Genomic DNA, 18,530 nt, shown 5'->3' with positions numbered 1-18,530 from the left:
CAGGGAATAACCTTTAGAAAATCCCCTTAAACTGACAAGAGAACGTCAACTGTCACTCACAGGAATCTCCGTCCTGTTATACAGAAGCAACAGACTTCGCGCCCCGGGAAGTCACCGAATCATCTCGTGCGCATTCATTCTGAGGAGTACAGAGCACAGTGGAAGATTAAGAAAAAAAAAAATTGGAACCTAATCCACACTGTTCCTTGCTTGCTGCATTTCATTTACCCAGTATTTGATATTCATTTCTGTTTCTTTACATACGTAGGGTCATCTTATAAAAATCTGATCTTTGGTCTGAGAAACAATTAAAGTGATTCCCACTTAGGCATGCCTATAGACTCACGGCCAAAGAGATGACCTTTGGTCCACTTATTTCTTAGTGGACATCAATCAGTTTTTCCAGCTTTTCACATTAATATATTCTGCCATGGGGGCACCTGGGTGGCTCAGTGGGATAAGCCTCTGCCTTCGGCTCAGGTCATGATCCCAGAGTCCTGGGACCGAGCCCCGCATCGGGCCCTCTGCTCAGCGGGGAGCCTGCTTCCCCCTCTCACTCTCTGCCTGCCTCTCTGCCTACTTGTGATCTCTCCCTCTATGTCAAATAAATAAATAAAATCTTAAAAAAAAATATTCTGCCTTGATACCTGGGGTTTGTATTTGGACAATACCTCACGCTATTCTTCCTTATGTGTTTATCTGTATTTGCATGATGGTTCTACCATTGATCCATTAAAAATAACGTCTGTATCTATGAAACAAAACAAGAATGTGACCTCGTACTTGACAGCGCTCTGTAGAATCAATTTCAAGAGAAGGAACAGACCAAATTATGTTGTGTTGGACCTCAGAGTTTCAGACACATAGTTTCATCGTCCATGACTCCTATGCCACCGTCCTCATCACTGGTCCAGGACTGAGTCTCTTCTTAGTTCATTTCTACTTTTGAATCCGTGAAATCATCAGTTCCTTGGCAATTATAAAAATAATACATGGGGGGCACCTGGGTGGCTCAGTGGGTTAAAGCCTCTGCTTTCGGCTCAGGTCATGATCCCAGAGTCCTGGGATCGAGCCCCGCATCGGGCCCTCTGCTCAGCGGGGAGCCTGCTTCCCCCTCTCACTCTCTGCCTGCCTCTCTGCCTACTTGTGATCTCTCCCTCTATGTCAAATAAATAAATAAAATCTTAAAAAAAAATATTCTGCCTTGATACCTGGGGTTTGTATTTGGACAATACCTCACGCTATTCTTCCTTATGTGTTTATCTGTATTTGCATGATGGTTCTACCATTGATCCATTAATAATAACGTCTGTATCTATGAAACAAAACAAGAATGTGACCTCGTACTTGACAGCGCTCTGTAGAATCAATTTCAAGAGAAGGAACAGACCAAATTATGTTGTGTTGGACCTCAGAGTTTCAGACACATAGTTTCATCGTCCATGACTCCTATGCCACCGTCCTCATCACTGGTCCAGGACTGAGTCTCTTCTTAGTTCATTTCTACTTTTGAATCCGTGAAATCATCAGTTCCTTGGCAATTATAAAAATAATACATGGGGGGCACCTGGGTGGCTCAGTGGGTTAAAGCCTCTGCTTTCGGCTCAGGTCATGATCCCAGAGTCCTGGGATCGAGCCCCGCATCGGGCTCTCTGCTCAGTGGGGAGCCTGCTTCTCCCTCTCTCTCTACCTGCCTCTCTGCCTACCTGTGATCTCTGTCTGTCAAATAAATAAATAAAATCTTTAAAAAAAATAATAATACATGGTTCACACGAACCACAGAATAAGATCCTTGAATATCTCTAATGTCAGTTAACAGAATCATTATCCAGACGGCGTGCATCATCTCCATCTCCTACATTACTCATCAGTCAACGTGATGGGTCTCATCCCATTTGCCATGAGGCCTCGGTTGTTTTTTTAATCAATTTAATGCTTTTTAATGATACCCTGATTACCCTGAAACAAGTGGCCCTTTCCAAGACGACCATTTTGACCAGTATTCGCCTCCATCTCTTTCAGTGCTCACAGGGAACATCACAGTCTTGATCACGGCGGAAGCTGAAAACAGCTCAAGTGTCTATTCTGAGGAGTGACAAGCAGGAAGATAATAAAAATTTTGAGCTCTTCTCTCCACTGATTCATATATCCCACTGTTCACTTGCTGTCATTTAGGCATTTATGAAATTATTGTAATTTTCCCCTTAATACATCAAATGTCGACGCTGTAACAGATTCCAGTAATTACGACTTATTCCCCACATCATTCTTACTCAGACACGGATCTTTTCTTTTCCATTCTGATGCACACTAATATCATTTTACTTATTATATATTACAGCAATGAACACTGCTTCACCCTCTTCATGTTTATCTATTATTTGTTTGTATATTTTTGTCACTCTTTTTGTAACAATACTGTTAGACATGCATGTCTAGACATCTCTCCCGAGGATCACTTCCAGTAGGAGAAAGGACTAGATTTTTTGTGTGTCGGAACCCAGAGTTCCAGACCTGTGATGTTCATCGTCCAGGACCCTTGCGCCACCACTCATCATCATTTACCCAGGCATGTCCCTCATGATCTCCAAATCATGTCTACATGTTTTGATTAATTCATCATTTCACTAAGAATAACAAAATAATACCTAGGGGTCACAAAACCTCAAAACAAGTCCTTCCATATCTCTCACATTTGTCTGCAGAATTAATTCCCACTAACAATATATATCATCCATTAACTGACCTCAATGTTTTTCCTACATAGGCTAATTAACACGTTTCTTATTAACCTGATTCTAATTATTGGGCCATGGCTGGTCATCAGTAGTTAGACTTCACAACTTTTTTAAATAATGGAATGAAAACCTTTTTGAAAAACCACCAAACCAGGAAAAGAATTTTGACTCTTACTCGCACTGGGGTCCACGGTATCACCCACAGATTTGACCACGAAGCCGGCGACTAGGGTAGATGCTTCCATCAGCTGACAGTGACCATTCTAAGGAGTACAAGACAGGAGCAGGGGATAAAGATGGAGACCTTAGGTTCCTTTGTCCCTGTATCCCAACTTTCACTCAGTCCGTCATTTAGGCAAGTGGCGACTTGAGATAATGTGTATCTCTTTCCTATTAAGTAAACAAACAATATCCGTCTTGCCCCTGCCAAAAGGACGCTGTTCTTAACACGGTACATACCACCAACCTCAGCCAAAGACACAACACCCTTAATACCATCTCTTTCCTAATGGATATCAGTCTTTTCGATATAATTAATGTATTATTATATTATAGTAACTGTCGCCTAACCACCTATTTTCATAGTTAGACAAGGCTTGCCCTTCTCTTCATTTAAATTTGTTGACATCTGTGTATTAATAATCTCACTGATCCGATTATAAAAATAGGAAGGAAATTCATGAATATAATGACAAAATCACGGTCTTTAAATATTCCTGACTCTGCCTCTAGACCACATCAAATAGGGACAACGGAGCAGAGTCCATCTGTGTTGGACCTCAGAGTTCCAGACACGTATTCATCGTACACGACTCATACGCCACCAGCGGTCATCATCGATCCAGTATCGTCCCTCTCGGTCACCTTTCGTTTCTCCATTATTTACTGATCAATTCCTAATTCAGTAATTATAATTTTAACAATGATTACTCCCAGAAACTACATGGAGCTTAGCAATTCCATGTATCTATTTAGAACCATTCTCACGTCTCTATCACGTTCATTAATTATTCTCAATTCGTATTATATGCATTAATCAATACAACGCTTTGTATCAAGCCCATGTTGCTCAGTGGGCTAACTGGATTTACTGATTCTACGCCACGGTTTTCAATGATGCACTGAATCCTGCTGAGCAAAGAACGGAAACTAAGACCAAACCTTCGACTACGACTCACATGGTCTCCGTGTTCCTGACACATGAACGCAACCCGAGATCTCGTGACCAAGGAAGAATCCTGACATCTGCTAGCCAGGTCCTTTCTGAGGAGTACAGAGGAGCACAAACAAGAGGAAATTTCAGATCCTGTCTCCATGGGTCCTTCTTCCTACATTTCTTGCATTTATTTAGGCAGGCATTCATCTTTCATAATGTGTTTTCTCTTACCTAAAGGAAAGCTTAAACTTGAGGCTGATCAATAGCAATGATAAGGGTTCTTCCTTATCAGTGCTTATAGAATTCTTAAGCAAACGAGCATTCTTCCTCACTTCTTATATGTCACCACATATATTCCAAGCTGGACAATGCTTCACCCTATTTATCTGTTGGGTTTTTTTGTTGTTGTTTTCAATGCTTTGATTACTGATTCCTTCATAACCAGAAATCTAAGGCTATGAACCCAACATAGGAGTATGAGCTTTGTAGACAATTATCATATGATCTCCCTGATATGAGGAAGTTGAGAGGCAGAGTGGGGGGTTTGGGGGTATAGGAAAGGAACGAATGAAACAAGATGGGATCGGGAGGGAGATAAATCGTAAGAGACTCTTAATCTCACAAAACAAACGGAGGGTTGCCAGGAGAGGGGTTCAGGGAGAGGGGGGTGGGATTATGGACATTGGGGAGGGCGTGTGCTATGGTGAGTGCTGTGAAGTGTGTAAACCTGATGATTCACAGACCTGTATGCCTGGGGCTAATAATATATGTTAATTAAAAAATTTAAAAAATTTTTTAAAAGAATATGAACTTTGTATATTTCTACATTGACCCACGGGGTCACTTACAACAGAAAACAAGCTAGATTTTGCTTTACATGGACTCAGAGTTACAGGCGTGTAACACGCAACCACGGAGGATTCCTACACCACCAGTTTTCACCATCGATCTAGATTTGAATCTCCTTTTCTTCATCCTAATTCATTGGTAATAAAAATCAATGCGTGATTTGGAAAAATCACCAAAAAAACCTTAAATAGGCCTACTTCTATCTGTAGAATCGTGCACCACACAGATTGCGTCTTTCACTAGTCAATCCCCATACTGTACATTATCAGTGAATCAACGTTAATATTTCATATCGTATTTCTCATCAGACCACAGTTAACATCTTTATTCTATTTACTACTTTACTACTTTTAAATGATATTGTGAATGCTCTTAAACAAATCACCGAAAACAAGGTCTTTGACAATTACTTGCTTTTATCTCTTTTCTAACACAAAGATATCTTAACAGTCTTAATCACCGTGAATGAAAAAATCAGCTCAGTGCATGCCCTCTGAAGAGATGATAAAATATGATACAGTAGACAATATGATAAAAAATTGAGTTATTGTCTCTGTATTTTCCATCACTTGTTTGCATAGGCAGCTGGGCATTTATTACTTTTTGGTAGTATTTATTTACTTTTTTATTAATAAACTCCAAATTGATTCCTGACTGAGAGCAGTAACTATTACCTATCACTGTCTAAATCACCCTTCGTCAAATACAAAATATACTTGGTCCTTTTTTTAATCTATTCCTTTACACTCATATGCCTTTTCCTTAGTATATATTTTGTTTGATGAACAGAGCTTCATTCTCTCCATATTTAGTCATTTATTCATGTTTTTCTTCCATTGATACTTTCATAATAGTATTTTAAAGCTTCATGAACTCAAAGGCTAAGAACAAAATCTTTATATACTCCTGATACCCATCCATAGTTTCCCTTCATAAAGCACAGGGGACCAGATTCCATTTGTGCGGGACCTCGGAGCTCCAGAAAAGGTCTCTGTCATACATGACTCGTGTCTCACCCATCATCCCTGGTGGTCCAGCACTGGCTTGCTTTCTCCATGACAACCTACATTTGTTCACCATTTAATTCATCAGTGAAGAAATACACATAAATCAGACAGACACACAAAAAAGAGTATGATTCTTTAGTAGCTCTAACCTCCATATACACAATCTATTTCCACGGAGACCAAATTCCTTTCATTAACTCAGCTTAGTATTTCCCGTATGCGTTCATCAGCGCTGCTCTACATTAACCTTGTATTTAACGCTGGCATAGCTCACCTTCTTTCGTTATATTTAATACTTTTTTTAAAGTTTTTATTTCAACTCCAGCTAGTGAACATGCAAGGTTGTGTTAGTTCCAGGTGCACAATGCAGTGACTCAACACTCGCATACAACACCCAGCGCTCATCGTGAGTGACCTCTTTAAGGCCCATCGCTCGCTGCTCAACCATCCCCCCGCCCCCCGCTTCCCCTTAGCAACCATCAGTTTGTTCCCGGAAGTTAGGAGTCGGTTTCTCGGTTTGCCCTTCTCTGTCTCTTTCCCCTGTGTTCGTTTCGTTTCTTAAACTGCACATGAATAAAATCGTATGGTATCTGTCTTTCTCATACTACCGACTTCTAGCATAATACTCTCTACCTCCATTAATGTCATTCCAAATGGCGAGATTTCAGTCATTTTTGTATGGGGATATAAATTTTTAATAACACAGTAAAAATGTTTTTTGAAACGACAGCACTGTGTTGTACTCCAACTAATGAATCATTCAACATTTTACCAAAAACTAATGATGTACTATGAGTGGCTAACTGAACTTAAAATACATACAAACATACCTAAAAGTATGACAGTACTCTAGCCAAGAAGAACACTGGTTATTACTCACACTGGCCTCCCTCTTCCTAACACACAGAGCTCCTGACCATTTAAGATTTTAAATTAACTGGAATACTTCCTTTCTGTGGAGGGCAGAGGCCAGAACAGCAGCAACAACAAAAGGACGGAGACACTCTCTCCATTGGCCCATAATTCCATCTGTATTTTTTCAGTCGTGTAGGCAATTAGATAGAGTAAGTTCTGATCATACCTATTTTATTTTCTCTTAAGGGACGAAATCACGTTAATATGGCCAATGACAAAGAATATGAACACTGATGGCTACACCTTACGGCCTGTGTCATACTCAGTAAAAGGGGCAACAGGCGTCTGTCGTTTATTTTCAGTAATTGTCAGGGTTTGCACTACATATTAATTGTACTTCACCTTGCCCACATATTTTTATAAGTGGACAATGATTTACTCCCCTCCTCTTTATTTGTAATATGTTTATTGCTATTTTCACTGATCCGATTTTATTTGTAGAATGAAAGTGAATAAAAACCAAGACCAAAAAAAGAAGACCCGCGTGTATCCTCATATCTGTATAGGACCATGTCAGCACCATGGAACGGATTGGTTTTGTGCTGGTCCTCAGAGTTCCAGACACACGCGACTCCGTACCTCAGCTGCCATCGCTGGTCTGGGACTGGCTCTTTTTTCCTACTGTCATCTGCGTCTGTTTATTGTAATTAACTGCCTATTACAGAAATAAACATAAGTCACCAAAAAAAAAAAAAAATCACAAGTAAGATCCTTGAATATCCCTACGATCCATCCATGCAATCATTTCCACTGAGGATAAACTCTTTCATTAACTGCCCTCAGGGTTTCGCGTAAGGGTGAACATCGGATTGGTTCACAACAACGATACTTGATTTGGTATGTTTGGGCTTCTTGATTGAATCAAACACTTTTTGAGAACAGAGTAATTAAATCAAACAGACCAGAACGTTCCATCCAAGACGAGAACACCGACCAGTACTCACACTGCTCGCCACGCTCCCACGACGCAGAAGCGCGCACAGAAGCGCGACACGTGCGAATGCGTTCAGGAGCTCCAGCGCGCCGGTGCTGAGGAGCAGCGAGCGGAGAGCATGTTAACAAACCGCAACCCCGTCTTTCCTGATCCTTGCCGCTACAGTTCCCTTTTCAGGGCTGTAGGCAATCATTAATTAGGCGTAACTCTATGAATTCATTTTCTCTTAAGAAAATCAGAACCACTTAGATCTTTTCCCCAACCCAGAAAATGAACATCGATTAGTATTGGCCTGTATCATCCTCAGCCAAAGACGTAAGTCACGCAAACATTTACTAGTCTTTGGACTTCACAAATTTGAAATTTATTGATACTATTCCTTGCCTTGCCACCGGTTTTTATAATTAGAGCATGCTTTCCCATATTCCTCTTTATTTGTTTATATTTATATATATTTGTTCAGGGACAGTGTCAAGGCTCCGATTATCATTGCAGATGAAAATGCATGAACAAACACGGAGACCGAAAACAAGATCTCCGTGTCTTCTGGAGTTCCGCCTAAAGCACCTTTTCAAACAAAGAGAACGCACCAAACTGTGTGACTGGACCTCAGAGTTTCAGACACACGTTACTCATCATCATCCATGACTCGTACGCCACCAGTCATCATCATCGGCCCAGGACTGGTCCTCTTTCTCTTTGTTCACCAAGTTGTTTATGACTGCACACTAGTGATGCAGTAAATATTCTTAAGCAAACCACCCAACCCAACCCAAGAATTCTGACTATTACTCACGCTGGTGGTGTCTAGTTCCCAGTGCATCGATGCAGGCCTAGGAGTTCATGACCATGGAAGATGCTTCCATCAGGACAAGCGCGTCCATTCTGAGAAGTACGGGGCAGAGCAGTGGATAGAGAAAATTAAGCCCATATCTACACTCACCCTTCCTTTCCACGTGTCATTTACTCAGTGTTTTACATATGTGTCAATTTTCCATTATTTTTCCTTCCTACAAACAAAGGGAAGAACCTTCAACCTGGGACTGATTCAGAATTTTAAAATAATTGATTTTTAATTCCCTGTGTCTATATAATTCTTAGCCAAGTAGTAACAACCTTGATCCGTTTCTTAATGGGCACTGATGTTTTTAATTTTTATTAATAATATGTCCTGCCTCCAACATGTGTTCCTAATTGGACGTGCTTCATTTTCTCTTTATTTATTTGTATTTCTTAAATGGTTCTAACATTGATCCATTGAGGATAATGAATTCTATAAAGCCAAAATAATACATTAGATACAGATAAGGATCTATACAGGTATACAGATAATAAATCTATAAAGCCAAAAAGAGAACATGACCTTTACATATTTCTGATATCTGCCCATAAGATCATTTCCAAAAGAGGGGTTAGACTAATTATGTATTGTGTTGCATCTCAGAGTTTTAGATACTTCTTTTTGCATTGCCCATGACTCTTATAGCATCTCTCTTAACTGTAGAGAACAAACTAAGGGTCACTGGAGGGGAGGTGTGTGGGGAAGGAGTCATTGGGTGCTAAGACATTAAGGAGGGCACTTTGATATAATGAGCACTGGGTGTTTTCTGCAACCGATGAATCAGTAAATTTTATCCCAAAATTAATAATATACTATATGCTAACTAACTTGAATTTAAATAAATTTTTTTTAAAAACCAGCACACATACTATTATGTATTACCAACTATCTCATCCTTACCCCAAAATGGAACCCCCTGAGCCATTTATGAAGGAACTCCGCTGTCTCCAAGTTCTAGTAAGTCTTGCCTCACCACGTATTTTCATAGTTGGATACACTTCACCCTTTTCATCTTTAGGAACTGACGTGTCTGTTTCTCTCATTTATTCATGACAACAATAAAATCAAAATCCATGAAGCACCAAGGCAAAGAACATGATCCTTGAGTGTTCCTGAAATCTACAGGTTCAGTCCCACAGATACAAACACTTAAATCCCTTTTTGTAATGGACCTCAGTAGGTCATAGATGCCTTGATCGTAAAATACGGTTCAGCATGCGCTCCGTGCACAGTGCAGGTCCACGATTTGCCCTCTTTCCATGTAATTTCTATGTTCTTTTTATATATAGTCCCCACCTGCATCAGAACTAAAGCACGGTCGACCACCTACATCTCCTACGTGCTTCTGCCTCATCATAAAGGTGGCTTACATCTGTATCCGTGAAGGAATGTGTAGGGAAAAACTGAAATAGAAATTTAAGGAGCTATAAAAATGAATGACATGGACTTGATCTTTTTTTAACATCATCCCGCGCGGTGGAGGTGGGTTGGGGGATGGGGAATCGTGGGACGGGGATGAAGGAACACGGGGTGACCCATGTAAGTGCTGAATCCCTAGGCTGTACTCCCGGACACTAGTATCACACTGTATGCTAACGAACAGGGATTGAAATAAACCACGCTTTAAAAAGAATTAAATATAGGGCGCCTGGGTGGCTCAGATGGTTAAGCCGCTGCCTTCGGCTCAGGTCATGATCTCGGGGTCCTGGGATCGAGTCCCGCATCGGGCTCTCTGCTCAGCGGGGAGCCTGCTTCCCTTCCTCTCTCCGTGATCTCTTCCCTTCCTCTCTCCTACTGTGATCTCTCTCTGTCAAATAAATAAATAAAATCTTTAAAAAAAAAAAAAAGTATTAAATATAATGAAAGAGATGCTGAGGATGAGGCCAGCACTCTACAGTTTAACCAGCTTTCAGGGGACTGTGGTGCTCACTCCAGTCTGAGAACCGCTGCTCTACAGTCAGCAACACAGAAAGGGAACGCCTTTCGCCGACTGATCTCTTAACAATAGGGAAGGTTTGCCAATTGTATGAACAGAAATTTACACCTCACAACATTTTTTCTTAATTAATCCAGCATTAATTACATGATCTATCTCCCTACTACCATTTCTCTATCCATCTATCTACTCATCTATCATCTACTGATTTTTTAATTAATTCCCTTAGAATAATATACTGAATTTCCAGGAGTCACTTATACCACTTTTGCACGTTACTGAAGTCTAGCTACAGCCTTATTCCTAGAGACGTGATATACCGAATTTCCTTTTGAAATGGACTTTCGGAGAAGAAACGAGTAAATCACAAGACACATTCAGAATGCATTCTACTCACATCATGGATCCTTGCTTGGCTCTTTTCTTTTCAAGTTTGTATTTAAATTCCAGTTAGTTAACATATAGTGTAATATTAGTTTCAAGAATACAAATGTACAGATTCATCACTTAGATAACAACACCCAGTGCTCATCGTAGTGCCTTCCTCAATACCCATCCCCCACTGAGCCCATTCCCCCACCCACCTCCCCTCTAGCAATCCTCATGTGGTCTTACCGAGTTGAGTCTGCTTTATGGTTTCCCTCTCTCCTTTTCTCTCCCTATGGTCATCTGCTACATTTCTTAAATTCTAATGAGTGAAATTATACAGCAAGTCTGACTAACTTGCTTCACTTAGCATTAGACACTCAAGCCCTACCCATGTCATTGCAAATGGCAAGATTTCATTCTTTTTGATGGCTGAGTAATATTCCATTCTATGTATATACCAAAATTTCTTTATCCATTAATCAGTCGATGCACATTGGGTCTCTTTCTCTATTTCGGCTATTGGAGACCTTGCTGCTATAAACATCAGGGTGCACGTGTCTCTCTGAATCAACATTTCTGTATCCTTTGGGTAAATGCCTAGTAGTGCAATTGCTGAATCACAGAGTAGCTCTATTTTTAACCTTCTGAAGAACCTCCACACTTTTTCACTTAACTTGTACATTCTTTAAAGATGAAAATACAACCATGAGCCCACTATCCACTGCCCATCCAAAGACTGTACCTGACCATCTTTCTATGAGTTGTTTCATTGATTTAGCAACTTAGATCTTTTCCACAGAAAAACATTTATAAACTGTGGTGCCAACCTAAGATGGAAAATTAGATATTTAAGAAAGTAAACATAAAATCCTCCAACCTTTAAAACAAATCGTATTGAAATCAGTTACTTCATAAACTTTGCCACATATCTCCATCATAGGCCTGTATCTGGTCTTCCCTGATTTGCTTCATGCGTGTCAATATTTATCAATAGCTTTAATAGTCATTCATTCATTCTAACTCATAAAAAATTGACAAACTAGTCACTTAAATGAAAAATGAAAATGGTTTAAAAAAAAAAAAAAATGGAAGCTCTCTAACTTCCCAGAAGCCCAGAATGGAAATGCTATTGTGTACGTATCTGTTCAGTTCTCCTGACTCAAGAGGGTTGGGATTTATGCCTGGGGAGGGACAAAACATGACCAGAATTCCTGGATCATTCATCACCACCCATGGGCTTCATCTCCTTCTACTGCATTCATTTATTAACTTATTTATTAATTTATAATGATGAAATATGTTCCCTCTTGTATCCGAACTCAAGGTTATAACTCTAATTAATAAAAACTGTTGTCAAGTCACTCACTATCATAAATGACAAAGGATACATATTTCTTGTGCAACGTTACTGAGAAATGATCAATAAATATAGTTGTATGTATTAAAGTGTACAAAGTGACATCTGGTTTAGGTTCACATTGTGGAACGATTACCGAGAGAACACAGTGAAACCGACCAGATTTGTCATAACTTGTTACATGATTTGGTTTTGTCACTGGGTCACACTTGACCTTCTTTAACACAGGTAGTTGATTACGTTATGTAAACCTTTTTTTGCCCCCTATTTCTCAACTGAAAAAAACAAAAGCACCTGTGACCCAGAGGCAGCACAGAACAGGAATATCAACAACTACATACATCTGACCCTACAGCCCTTCGGATGAGGTAGAAACACCTTAACAGATTCTTAATGGACCTCCATTTCTTTGAAATGAATCTGTCATGACATGCATGTCATACATGTCATGCACTATAGTTATTGCACGTTTGGCCCCATTTTCCCTTCATTTACCTATACTTTTTTTAGTTGTGATTGCACTGCTTAACTTTTAATAAGCAATCAGTATCTGTGAAATCAAAAGCCCATGAATAAAATTCTGGGACAGCTCTAACAACGGCTTATAGGACCACTTGTAACAGAAGCAGGAGACTAGACTTCTTTCTGCACTGGATCACAAAGGTGTTGAGAAGCCTGATTCACCCTTGCCTTTTATACTGTTAGTCATCAGTATTGGTTCAGACTTTGCCCTTTTTCTTTACTGAACCATAATTCTGCTCATTAATCCACTAATAATAAAAAAAAATGTCCATGAGGTTTTGAAAAGTGACTTTAATATCCCTATCATCTGTACATAACATCATTTTCTACACGGCAAAGAGTCTACATCTATTTTGCTAACTGACCTCAGTGTCGAATGTATGAATTAACCAACATGTTCATTTTAACCTTTTACTTTACCATTAGCGTGTGGTTGGCAGGGACTAATGTGAAACATCTGCCCACAGAATCATCTCCCCCAGCAATTCATTTCTTTCATTAACCGACCTCAGTGTTTTGTCTATGAATTAATAAACCCAATGTCTCATCTTATTTGCAGTTGGGGGCCATGGTTGGCATTTCCCATTTTTTAACAAAACAATGAGAACCCTTAAACAAACCACCCCAAAAACTGAGACAAGACCACTGACCATTAGTCACATGGATCTCCATTCTCCAACACACAGACACAGCCGTAGATCTTGCGACCACGGAAGAATGCTTGAATCAGTGCATTTGTGGCATACAGAGAAGAACAGATGAAAACAAAAAGCTTTGGACCTTCTCTCCACTGGCCTTGCAACGCACCTCTCATCTCGTCAGTCATGCAGAGAATGTGTAATTAGGGGAACTGTTTATTAAGTGTCTCCTAATAAGTGAACAATAATGGCCTTGCCATTGACATAGAATATGAACACTGTTTGTTCTAATTAATGCTCCCATGTTACCCTACCATGCCCACCCAGTCCTTTGCCAGGGAGGCAACACCTTTGTTTGTATCATTTATTTCTTAATGGACAGGAGTGTGTTTTTAATACACATTAATAGTATTTCTTGTCTCACTACTTACTTTTGTAACTAGACAATGCTGTATGACCTTTATCCTTATTTAGAGACTGTTTGTTGACCATCTCATTGACCCAATCATAAAAATATCGCACGCATGAACATGAACCCAAAACGGGATCTTTCTATACTCAGGGTATCTGTCTATGAGATCACGTCACACAGGACAGTCGCCTAGACCGCCAGACACGTGTTCGTCATACACGACTCATAATGTCATGTCACCAGCAGTCATCACCGAACCAGTACTGTCCCTCTTTTTCTCCATTCAGTGCTACATTGTTGATTGACTAATTCATTAATTCACTAATAATAATTCTAAGATGTTATTATTCACAAAAATGCAAAAAGAGCCTTGAGATCTCTTTTCTGTCCTTAGGCTCGTTCTCACATCCATGCATCACTCTCGTTAACTGTAACGTTTTAGTAAATGCATTAATCGACACGATCAACCCTTTAGTCAATATCATCAATCCCACAGTTGTCACTGGGCTACAGCTGCCCTGACGTGATTATTCTTCATACTTCTTAACGATATAGTGAAGATCTTAAATAAAGCACTAGCCAAAGAAGACAAACACGTTGACTACTACTCACACTGGTCTCTATGCTCCAGACAGACAGACAGACAGCTTGTAATCATGCAAGGGCTTCCAGCTGCTGGAGTTCATCCATTCTGAGGAGCACAGAGCAGAACACATGGTAACAGGACAGAGAGATACTCTGTAACTGCACGGATTTTACCTTCGTTTTGTCTGTCACGCAGAAATACAGCACATCGGGGTCATTATTAATTTTCCCTGAACAAGCAATATCGAACTTGACACAGACCAAGAATAAGAATATTGGCTGTTATTTATGGTCTATACCCCCAACTTGAACCCATTTATATTTCTTAATAAACTCCAGTATTTTCAATAAATGTTAATAAATTGTATTACGAACAGACATGCTTCACTCCCTTAATCTTATCACACGTGCACTGATTCTTCATTGAGCTGTTTGTTCCAGTAGAATCAAAACTCGTGAAATTGAACCAAGGACATGGTCCTTGGCCTTGCCCTAACACCGGTCCATCGGACCACTTCCAAGAGAAGCAACAGACTGTATTTCTTTTTTCTTTGGTTGGACCTCAGAGTTTCAGACACGTCACATTCATCATCCGTGACTCATACGCCACCGATCGTCATCACTGGTCCAAATCTGGGCCTCTTTTTCTTCCTTCACTGATTCCATAATTGACTAATCTTAATTTTTAAAATCCTGTGATTCACAGAAATCCAATAATGAGATCAATAAATATTCTGCCTCTACCTACAGGACCACCTGCCACATTATTAGATGTCTTACACCCGGGATCATCCATACCTTACATTTGCATTAGCGAATGTTATATCCCACATTTCAAGGTTCCTGTGTTAAGGGTTTTCAATTGTATTTCACACTTTCAACAATAGAGTGGATACCTTTTCAAAAGACTTTTAACCATATACAAGAACTTTAAAATGTACTCACATTCATCTCTAGGCTTAGAACACACGGGAAATCACAGATCTCCTGACCATGGAAAATGCTTACATCAACGGGAGTGCGTTGATTCTGAGGAGTGTTAATACAGAGCAGATAATTAAAAACTGAAACTTCTTCCCTGTTACACCCTGTTTTCCTCATTTCATTTTTCCAGCTAAATGGTGCTAATTAATTTTTCCCAACACATGTGCATATGAAAATATCAACATACATATTATAAAATTAACAACCTCATCTCAAGAACGACCCAGGCTTACAAAATTGGATATTGCTTATCAGGGTCAGCGTCTTACAAAAAAGAGAGAACACTTTTGGTCCATTAATTTCACAACCTGCATCTGCTTCTTTAGCTTAGATCAAAAGGATTTCTTGCCTCACCAAATATATTCAGAGTTGATAAGCCTTTGTCCTTTTTTTTATTTGTTTATAGGGGGGTTTAATTGGTTCTCTCATTGATCCATGTATGTTAATAATATAGAAATCCATAAATCCCAAACAACAAGAACACTGTCCTATATCGTACTCGCATCAACTCCCAGAATCATTGTGGACCTCAGACTTCCAGACACGTAGCATTCATCGCATAGGACTCATACGCCACCAGCTGTCATCACTGGTCCAGGACGGGCCCTCTTTTCCTTTCTACGCTTCCATTAATTCACCTATCGACTAAGAGTAATTAAATAAATATTTATGTATCGCAAAAATGCAAGGACAAAAGCCTTCAGTATCCCTGTCATTTTTCTTTAGAATCATTGCCTGATTAAACAAACTTCTTCATTAACCGTCTTCTTTGTGGTAAAGGTAGGTTGGGTCAACATAATGTTTCATCCAGTTCCAATTTAATCATTGGACCATGGTTGGTCTTTTTTCTTATGTTGAATACTTTCTGAATAATTACAATGATACCCTAAACAAACCCTCCAAACCAAGACAAGAACTTTGATTATTACGCACGTTCGACTCCATGCTCCCACAGAGAGAGGCTTGCTGGCAGTGACTGAAGCTGGGGGATGCTTACACTGGTTCAAGTGTCTTCTTTCTGAGAAGCACAAAGCAGAAGAAGCAGAAGAGAACAAGACTGAAACATTATCTCCCGCATCCTATACATTCCACTTTACATGGAGTCAGTCATTTTGAAATATATTAATTTGCTATCATGTTTAATTTTCTATTTAAAAAATGCATTAATATCATACTTGCTAATGACCCAGAATAAGAAGTTCACTATTACTATGCACTGAAGAGGTAATGCACATGAAACATTTATTTTTCTTAATGGAATTTGTATATTCAATACCTCTGAATGTTTTTCATTGCCTCATCATGTATATTAATATTAAGAGTGCATATACTTTATTCACAATAGCCCATCTAAGGAAAGAGCCTAGATATCCATCAAGAGATGAATAGATAAAGATGTGGTACGTATCGACAATGGAATATTACGCAGACATCAAAAATGAAATCCTGCCATTTGCAATGACTTAGATGGAACTAGAAGGTATTATGCTGAGCGAAGTCAGTCAATCAGAGAAAGACAATTATCCTATGATCTCTCTGGTATGAGGAATTTGAGAAACAAGACAGAGGACCATAAGGGAAGGGAGGGAAAAAATGAAACAAGACGAAACCAGAGAGGGAAACAAACCATAAGAGATTCTTAATCTCAGGAAACAGAGTATTGCTGGAGGGGAGGGGGATGCGAGGAAAGGATGGAGTGTCTGGGGGATGGGCACTGGGGAGGGCACGTGCTATGGTGAGCGCTGTGAATTATGTAGGACTGATGATCCACAGACCTGTACCCCTATTACATGTAATGTAAATAATGCATTATGTTAATAAAAATAATAATAGAAAAAGTGCATATGCTTCATTCTCTTCATTTTTACTTTTTAGATTTGTACAGTGATTCTTAAATCGATCCACTAATAACAAAGAATCAAAATTCAAGAAAACAATGCAAGAAAATGGCCCCTTTACAATCTTAAATTCAGTCTATATAATAATCTGAGATAGGCCACAGATTACATATTTCCTTTCGCATTGGACCTCAGAGTTCCAGACACATAGCATTCATCATCCATGACTCCTACGCCACCAGCCGTCATCATTGGTCCATATTTCAGCCCTTTTTCTTCATTTTCTGCATATTATTTCATTAATCCCTTAATTCACTAATATTAATTTTAAACAATTTTTTTTTCTTTTTAAAGATTTTATTTTATTTATTTGAGAGAGAGAGATCACAGTAGACAGAGAGGCAGGCAGAGAGAGAGAGAGAGGGAAGCAGGCTCCCTGCCGAGCAGAGAGCCTGATGCGGGACTCGATCCCAGGACCCCGGGATCATGACCTGAGCTGAAGGCAGCGGCTCAACCCACTGAGCCACCCAGGTGCCCCACTAATATTAATTTTAAAAACGCGATGATTCACACAAAACTGAGCAAGAACCTTGAATATTCTACATCTGTCCCTAGAATCATTTATCACATTGATAGAATCGTTTTCATTAATCCTTCTTAATCTATCATAAATGCATTAATAAACGTAACGTTTGGTAATTCTCCCTTATCTATCACTGGCCATGATCGGCCTTTCGAATTATAGCCACACCATTAATAACACAGTAAACACCTCTTTTTTTTATAACCTGTCAAATGAAAACATGAGATTTATTACTCACACTGGTCTCTCTTAACACCTGAAACACAGATGCAACCAGAGAGATTGTGACCAAGAAAGAATTCTTCAACCAGCCTGAGGATGTCCTTCTGGGGGAACAGAAAGCAAAGCATGGTATAAAAAAGAAAATCAGAGACCTCATCAGAATCAATCCTTCTTTTTCCACATTTCATTCATTCTGTTATTTAGGAATTCATTAATCTTCATTCTCCTAATAAAAGGAACCACCTCAAATTTGAGACTGACCTCAAAACTACAACTGGCTCATTGCTATACATCAGGCTGTGCTCAGGACGCTCTTACATCATCCCCGTCCATGCGCTGTACCCTTGACTCCCGTGACTATGCAACTATCACTGAGCCCTGCCTATATCATGCTTAGCCAAAGACGTAAAATGCACTTGACCCACTTATGATCCTTTCTAACTACATCACTTCCCCTTACTAGACATCTCAGTTACGAACAATACTTAACCCTCTCCTCTTTATTCGTTTACATGTCTGTTTATTCTTCCACTGATACTTCGATAATATTTCTCAAAATTCATGATCACAAATTGTGAGAACAAGGTCCTGGTATATCCCTGGCCTCTGTCTACAGGAGCACGTTGAACAGAGGGATTAGACTA

The 18,530-nt window shown here is 39.5% G+C and overlaps 1 long non-coding RNA gene and 8 other non-coding genes across 36 annotated transcripts in view; all 9 read right to left on the bottom strand.

The window, feature by feature from the left end:
• LOC131836991 (uncharacterized) overlaps window positions 1-18,530 on the bottom strand; it is an 84,883-nt gene that overhangs the window by 10,643 nt on the left and 55,710 nt on the right. For 21 of the 28 annotated variants that reach the window (XR_009355873.1, XR_009355875.1, XR_009355886.1 and 18 more), the window contains 11 exons: window positions 17,903-17,990; window positions 16,177-16,261; window positions 15,205-15,288; window positions 14,287-14,365; window positions 13,275-13,344; window positions 8,396-8,484; window positions 7,610-7,694; window positions 3,917-4,001; window positions 2,914-3,001; window positions 1,959-2,085; window positions 61-139 (listed from right to left, as the gene is read on the bottom strand). This is a non-coding gene — a long non-coding RNA (uncharacterized LOC131836991). Of the gene's footprint in view, window positions 1-60; window positions 140-1,949; window positions 2,086-2,913; window positions 3,002-3,916; window positions 4,002-7,244; window positions 7,321-7,599; window positions 7,695-8,395; window positions 8,485-13,274; window positions 13,345-14,286; window positions 14,366-15,204; window positions 15,289-16,176; window positions 16,262-17,250; window positions 17,366-17,902; window positions 17,991-18,530 lie in introns of all 28 variants that reach the window. The other 7 variants (XR_009355883.1, XR_009355876.1, XR_009355879.1 and 4 more) reach the window with 7 other exon arrangements.
• On the bottom strand, window positions 841-913 carry LOC131837752 (small nucleolar RNA SNORD113/SNORD114 family). The gene has a single exon (XR_009356340.1). It is a non-coding gene; the product is annotated as a small nucleolar RNA SNORD113/SNORD114 family (small nucleolar RNA).
• Window positions 1,405-1,477, bottom strand: LOC131837751 (small nucleolar RNA SNORD113/SNORD114 family). Its single transcript, XR_009356339.1, has one exon. It is a non-coding gene; the product is annotated as a small nucleolar RNA SNORD113/SNORD114 family (small nucleolar RNA).
• Window positions 2,494-2,568, bottom strand: LOC131837765 (small nucleolar RNA SNORD113/SNORD114 family). Its single transcript, XR_009356350.1, has one exon. It is a non-coding gene; the product is annotated as a small nucleolar RNA SNORD113/SNORD114 family (small nucleolar RNA).
• On the bottom strand, window positions 3,511-3,582 carry LOC131837732 (small nucleolar RNA SNORD113/SNORD114 family). Its single transcript, XR_009356322.1, has one exon. It is a non-coding gene; the product is annotated as a small nucleolar RNA SNORD113/SNORD114 family (small nucleolar RNA).
• On the bottom strand, window positions 8,202-8,279 carry LOC131837750 (small nucleolar RNA SNORD113/SNORD114 family). Its single transcript, XR_009356338.1, has one exon. It is a non-coding gene; the product is annotated as a small nucleolar RNA SNORD113/SNORD114 family (small nucleolar RNA).
• Window positions 14,815-14,889, bottom strand: LOC131837740 (small nucleolar RNA SNORD113/SNORD114 family). The gene has a single exon (XR_009356329.1). It is a non-coding gene; the product is annotated as a small nucleolar RNA SNORD113/SNORD114 family (small nucleolar RNA).
• On the bottom strand, window positions 15,766-15,840 carry LOC131837741 (small nucleolar RNA SNORD113/SNORD114 family). Its single transcript, XR_009356330.1, has one exon. It is a non-coding gene; the product is annotated as a small nucleolar RNA SNORD113/SNORD114 family (small nucleolar RNA).
• LOC131837729 (small nucleolar RNA SNORD113/SNORD114 family) lies at window positions 17,266-17,340 on the bottom strand. The gene has a single exon (XR_009356319.1). It is a non-coding gene; the product is annotated as a small nucleolar RNA SNORD113/SNORD114 family (small nucleolar RNA).

This window comes from Mustela lutreola, chromosome 7 (assembly GCF_030435805.1).
Source record: "Mustela lutreola isolate mMusLut2 chromosome 7, mMusLut2.pri, whole genome shotgun sequence".
Classification (NCBI taxonomy): Eukaryota; Metazoa; Chordata; class Mammalia; order Carnivora; family Mustelidae; genus Mustela; species Mustela lutreola.
Note: the sequence above shows the minus strand (reverse complement) of the source record. Positions and strands in the feature narration are given on the sequence as shown.